At 37.4% G+C, this 6,088-nt stretch overlaps 1 pseudogene; it reads right to left on the bottom strand.

The window, feature by feature from the left end:
• LOC143679575 (eukaryotic initiation factor 4A-I pseudogene) lies at positions 1 to 1,219 on the bottom strand (annotated as a pseudogene).
• Positions 1,220 to 6,088: the final 4,869 nt, after the last annotated feature.

Genomic DNA, 6,088 nt, shown 5'->3' with positions numbered 1-6,088 from the left:
TCAGATGAGGTCAGCAACATTGAGGGGCATCTCCTCAATGGAGGTGCTGTAGAAGATCTCAATTTCTCAAAGAGTCCTCTTGTCTTCTTCTGTTACCATGTTAATAGTCACACCCTTATGGCCAAAACATCCACCACGACCAATTCTGTGGATATAGTTTTCCTCGTTGGTGGGAAGGTCTTAGTTGATGACTAAAGAGACCTGCTGCACACCAGTGCATCTGACTGACAGGTCAGTCGTAATCAATACTTTGCTAGAACTAGAACGGAACACCCTCATAATCACATCTTGTTCCTCTTCATCCATATCACCATGCATGACAGAGATGGTGAAGTCTTGGGCATGCATCTTCTCAGTGAGCCATTCAACCTGCCTTCACGTATTGATAAAAATGACTGCCTGGGTGATGGTCAAGGTTTCATACAAGTCACACAGTGTGTCCAGCTTCCACTCCTCTTGTTCCATATTGATGTAGAATTGGCAGATACCCTTCAGTGTCAACTCTTCCTTCTGGACAAGAATCCAAATGGGGTACCTCATGAACTTCTTAGTTACCTCAAGCACATCGGAAGGCATTGTAGCTGACAACAAAACCACCTGGGTATAGCTGTTGAGTTTTTGGAATAGATCATAGATCTGGTCTTTGAATCCAAGTCTCAAAATTTCATCAGCTTCCTCCAGTACAAACATTTTGATGTATTTGTGAGACAAGTGACTCTGATTAAGCACAGCAAACACAGCCTGGAGTACCCACAATGATAGGGGGAGCCTCCATCTGCAGCTTCTGAACCTCAGTACACACGTTGGTGCCCCCAATGCAGGCGTGGTGAGAGGTACCCATGTAATCTCCTAATGCCATTTCCACCTTCTGTATCTGCTGACCCAGTTCCCAAGGGGGATCCAGGACCAAGGCCTGGGTTGTCTTTAGATTCAATTTGATCTGTTGCAGAAACGATAGCGCAAAACTGGCTGTTTTCCCAGCCCCAGATTAGACTTGAGAGATCACATCATAACTCTTGACACAAGAAAGAATGACTTGCTGCTGGATGGCAGAGGGCTTCTCAAAACCATAAGTGTAAATGCCACGAAGAAGGGACTCTGAGAGATTCATTTCATCAAAGCTGTCAACGATCTCATTCCAGTTACTCTTGATGACGCCTTCAGGTTTCATTCCCTCGGAGCCATTGTCTCTGGATTGGGAATCCTGACTCACAAACATGATCCTTAGAAATTCCAAGCCCTTGATCTTGAGGCTTTGCTTTTGTGAAGCTTATTTTTGTAGTGGAGAACATAAGCCTACCTATATTTATGCCTAACAGTTACTTCCAGAGAACATTTTTGTGGGTCAGATGTGGCCTCTGTCTCTCTAAGCCCAACTCTGCAAGGAAAATCACTATCCTTGCCACTAGGTGAGATATGACACCCAGGGGTGAAAGTCTCCCTGGCAACATGGGACATGACTTCCAGGGATGGGCCTTGCCCTGGCACTGTGGGATTGACAACACCTTCCTGACCAAAAGGGGGGGAAAGAAATGTAACAAAATAAGGTATCAGTGGCTAAGAGAGTTCAAATAGAATCGGGAGGCTATTCTGGAGGCTACTCTTAGGCAAGCTTTAGTTAGATATTGCTAATTACCATGGTTTGCCAAACTCCAAGCAAAACAATTTCTGTTAACCCTAAGGAATACCTAAGGGCTCTATCTGAGACTCTACAAAAGTTTTGCATACTAAAGATTACTTTACAGAAAACTAAAACCTCCAGTTGGATTCCTGGGCCAGATAAATCCTGAAACCCACAGGGGCCAGCATCACCAAGACCATCAACTAGCTCCATCCCTCTATCCCATAGTGACACCCCTGTCCAACATGAAAGAGTTATAATGACAGAGCCCCAAAACCCTTTAAGATTGGGAGAAGGATCAAAGAAGAAGGAGGAGTTATAACAGAGAGGATTAGGATTTAACAAATGAGTATAACTGCTGAATCATTATATTGATATTTCTTTTAGTCTCCAGTGTCTTGAATCAGCTAGAAGGAAAAACCTAAAATTGTGGAACAGAATTCCATACCAAAATTCTGATATCTGTTCCATAACTACTTGTTGCAATGTGTTTTGAAATTTATTGCCTTTTTGTATATATTGCTATTTAATAATAAAAAATGTTTAAAAAAAAAAAAAAAGAATAGCCAGAAGGAAATACCTGACATTGTTGAACTGTAATCCTGTAGTCTTGATCTTTGATAATGATTGTTGAACTGTTTAGCTTTCATCTTGTGACCTTGTTATTGTAAAAACCTTATGACTTGACATCACCTGTATCCTGTGTATGGGTAGATAAGTAATAAAATAAAGACAAGGATGGGAGGGAAAAAAAAGAGGCTGGAAACGTGGGGCAAAAAAACCCTATGTAAACAAGGGACAATAGTTAATGGTACTACTTTAATAGCCTTTCATGAATTATAACAAAACATAATTACTGTTAAAAAATAGAATTATAAAAAAAGTACTATCATCAATTGTAACAAATTTTCCTCACCAATGCAACTGGTGATGGTGGGAAGGTGCCTGGGAATCCTGTATTTTATGCATGACTGTTCTGGAAACCCAAAACTTCTTCAATAAAAATTTCAAAAACCATTTGGTCATGGTGTATAATACATTTAATGTGCAGTTGGTTTGCTAGTATTTTTTTGAGAATTTTTGCATCTATGTTGATAAGGAAAATTGATCTGTAATTTTCTTTGTGATATCTTTAACTGGCTTTGTTTATTAGGGTGATGCTGGCCTCATAGAATGAGTGAGGAAGTATTTACTTATTCTTTAGTTTTTGGAAGAGTTTGAGGACTGGTAATAATATGTCTTTGAATGTGTTGTAAAATTCACTAGGAAAGTCATTCAACTGGGATTTCTCTTTGTTGGTAATTTTTGTTGTGGTTTATTTATTTATTTATTTTTAGGAATAAAGCAACAAAACTTTTTTGGGGGGTCTTAAAACTGCAATTTGGAGAGCATAGATTCAGGTAGTAACCCATCTTGGGGCTTTCAAACAAGGGTTTTTTTTTTTTTTTTTTTTTAACTTTTTTTATTGTATCACATAACATAGTTCAAAGCAAAGAAATAAAAAAGCAATTATTTTCAAAGCATTCTTCAACAAGTGGTTACTGGACAGATCCCAGAGTTTGTCATGGGCTACCATATGATCCTTTCATATTTTTCCTCTAGCTCCTCCAGAATCTAGGAGGCTAGAGGGCTTAAATATTTTTTTATCATCACAATCGACTTTCTTTTCCTTCTTTTTTTTGTGAACAATATCATATATACAAAAAAGCTATGAATTTCAAAGCATAGCACCACAAGTAGTTGTAGAACATATTTCAAACTTTGACATGGGTTACAATTTCATAATTTTAGGTTTTTACTTCTAACTGCTCTAAAATACTGGAGACTAAAAGAGATATCAATTTAATGATTCAGCATTCATATTCATTTGTAAAGTCGTATCTTCTATGTATAATTCCACCATCACCTTTGATCTTTCCTTATCTCTCTTTAGGGTTGTTTGGGCTATGGCAATTCTATATATTTTATATTGGAAGGGTCTTCCACTAATATGGGGTAGGGAGATGGAACTATCTGATATTCTGGAGAGGCTGGGCTAGGTTTCAAGACTTATCTGGACCAGGGACCCATCCGGACATTTTAGGTTTCTGGAAAGTTACTCTAGTGCCTGGTGGTAGGTTTTTTGATTGCTGACACAATCTCTTTACTTGTCAATAGTCTATTAAGAGCTTCTATTACTTCTTGAGTCAGTGTAAGGAGTTTGTGGGTTTCTAAGAATTTGTGGGTTTCTAAAAATTTGTCCATTTCACCTAGGTTAACTAATTTTTTGGTGCACCTTTGTTCATAGTACCCTCTTGTGATCATTTTTATTTTGGTAACATCAGTAGTTGTTCCCTCCTGTCATGGTCAGGTTTATGTGTCAACTTGGCCAAGTGGTGGTGCCTGTTTATCTAGTTGGGCAAGTGCTGGCCTGTCTGTTGCAATGAGGACATTTCATAGAATTAGATCATGATCACGTCATCTGCATCCACAGCTGATTTCATTTGTAACCAGCCAAGGGGAGTGTTTTCTGCAATGAGCAACGCTCAATCTAATCACTGGAAGCCTTTTAAGGAGGATTCAGAAGAGACAGGCTCTCTTCCTGCTTTGGCTGGTGAGCCTCTCCTGTGGAGTTCATCCAGACCCTCTATCAAATCGTTGGCTTCACAGCCTGCCCTGTGGATTTTGGGCTCTGCATTCCTGAGGTCACGTGAGACACTTTTATAAATTTTATATTTGCAAGTGTTCCCTGTTGATTCTGTTTCTCTAGAGAACCCTAACTAATATACCTCCCTAACATTTCTGATTTCAATTATGTGCATCGTCTGTCTTTTTTTGTCAGTTCAGCTAAAAGTTTTTCAGTATTATCGCTCTCTTCAAAGAACCAACTTTTGGTTTCACTTATTTTCTTTGTTTGCTATTTCATTTGTGTCCATTCTAATCTTTGTTATTTCCTTCCTACTGCTTGCATTAAGTTTGCTTTGTTTTCCTTTTTTTAGTTCCTCCAAGTGTGAGGTTAGTTTTCTGATTTGCAGTTTTTCTTCTTTTTTTAATGTAGGCATTTACCGCTCCAAATTTCCCTCTGAGTACTGCCTTCCCTGCATTCCATAAGTTTTGGTATGTTGTGTTTTTGTTTTCATTTGTCTCAATACATATACAAAAATCTTCTGATTTTACCTTTGACCCAATGATTATTTAATTTCCCACACATTTGTGTTTTTCCATTTCTCTCTGTCATTGATTTTTAGTTTCATCTCATTGTGGTTGGAGAAGATAATTTGTATGATTTCAATCTTTCAAAATTTGTTGAGACTAGTTTTGTGACCTAACATTTGGTGTATCTTAGAGAATGATTTGTGTACACTTGAGAAAATGTGTATTCTGCTGCTGTTGGTCTAGTTTATAGTATTGTTCAAGTCTTCTATTCCCTTGTTGATCATCTCCCTTGATGACCTATCCATTATTGAAAGCGGTGTATTGAAGTCTCCTAGGATTAATGCAGAACCATCTTTTTCTCCCTTCAAGTCTGTCAATTTTGCTTCACATATTTGTGGACTCTGTTAGGTGCATATATATTCATAATTGTTATATCTTCTTGATGTATTGACTTTTTTTTTAATATAGTGTGTCCTTCTTTTTCCCTTTTAACAGTTTTTGATTTATAGTCTATTTTGTCTGATATTTGTATAGACATCCTTGTTCTCTTTTGGTTACTATTTGCATGGAATATTTTTTCCATCCTTTCACTTTCAATCTACATACATCTTTGGAATTAAGGTGGGTCTTTTGTAAACAGCAGCATATAGATAGATTATGCCCTCAAAAATCCATTCTGGCAGAATCTAACTTTGAAGAATTTAAGCCATTTACATTTAAAGTAAATACTGATAATATTGGGATTTCTTCTTTCATTTTGTGCTTTGGTTTTTTTTTGCTTGTTTGTTTGTTTTTTCTTTGGAAGTCTTAGACCTTTTCCTCTATAATTCTTTCATTTCTCCCTATTTTTGTATTTAGTTGATGTTTTGTAGTGAACAATTTAGAATCCCTTTTCATATACTTCTGAACATACTTTTCATATATTTTCTTTCTGGTTACCATGGTATTTAAATGGAACATACTAGATCTGTCATGATTTCATAGCAATTTACCCACAGTAACATAGACAACCTACGTTCCCAAAGCTCTTCATCTGATAATGTACTCTTTATTGGAAGCTTTTCTTTACTTTCTCAATAGCAGTATTTCTGGCATCACCTCCCTAAATTACTAGCATTCAAATAATATTCTCAGTATCTACTTCTGGATGACAAGGTCATGGACTCAGGAAAGGTTGCTGTGGAGCACTACAATCCACCAATCATATATGCAGTTACCAATAAGGAGATTAAAATTGGACCATAGTGACCATGTACCACAACACACTTTGGAGCCCCGGAATTTTTCTTCATCATTCATTTCGCTTTGAATGCATTACCAAAACCAATGTTT

Source organism: Tamandua tetradactyla, chromosome 4 (genome assembly GCF_023851605.1).
Source record: "Tamandua tetradactyla isolate mTamTet1 chromosome 4, mTamTet1.pri, whole genome shotgun sequence".
Taxonomy (NCBI): domain Eukaryota; kingdom Metazoa; phylum Chordata; class Mammalia; order Pilosa; family Myrmecophagidae; genus Tamandua; species Tamandua tetradactyla.
The sequence above is the reverse complement of the archived record's forward strand: the minus strand, read 5'-3'. Positions and strand labels throughout refer to the sequence as shown.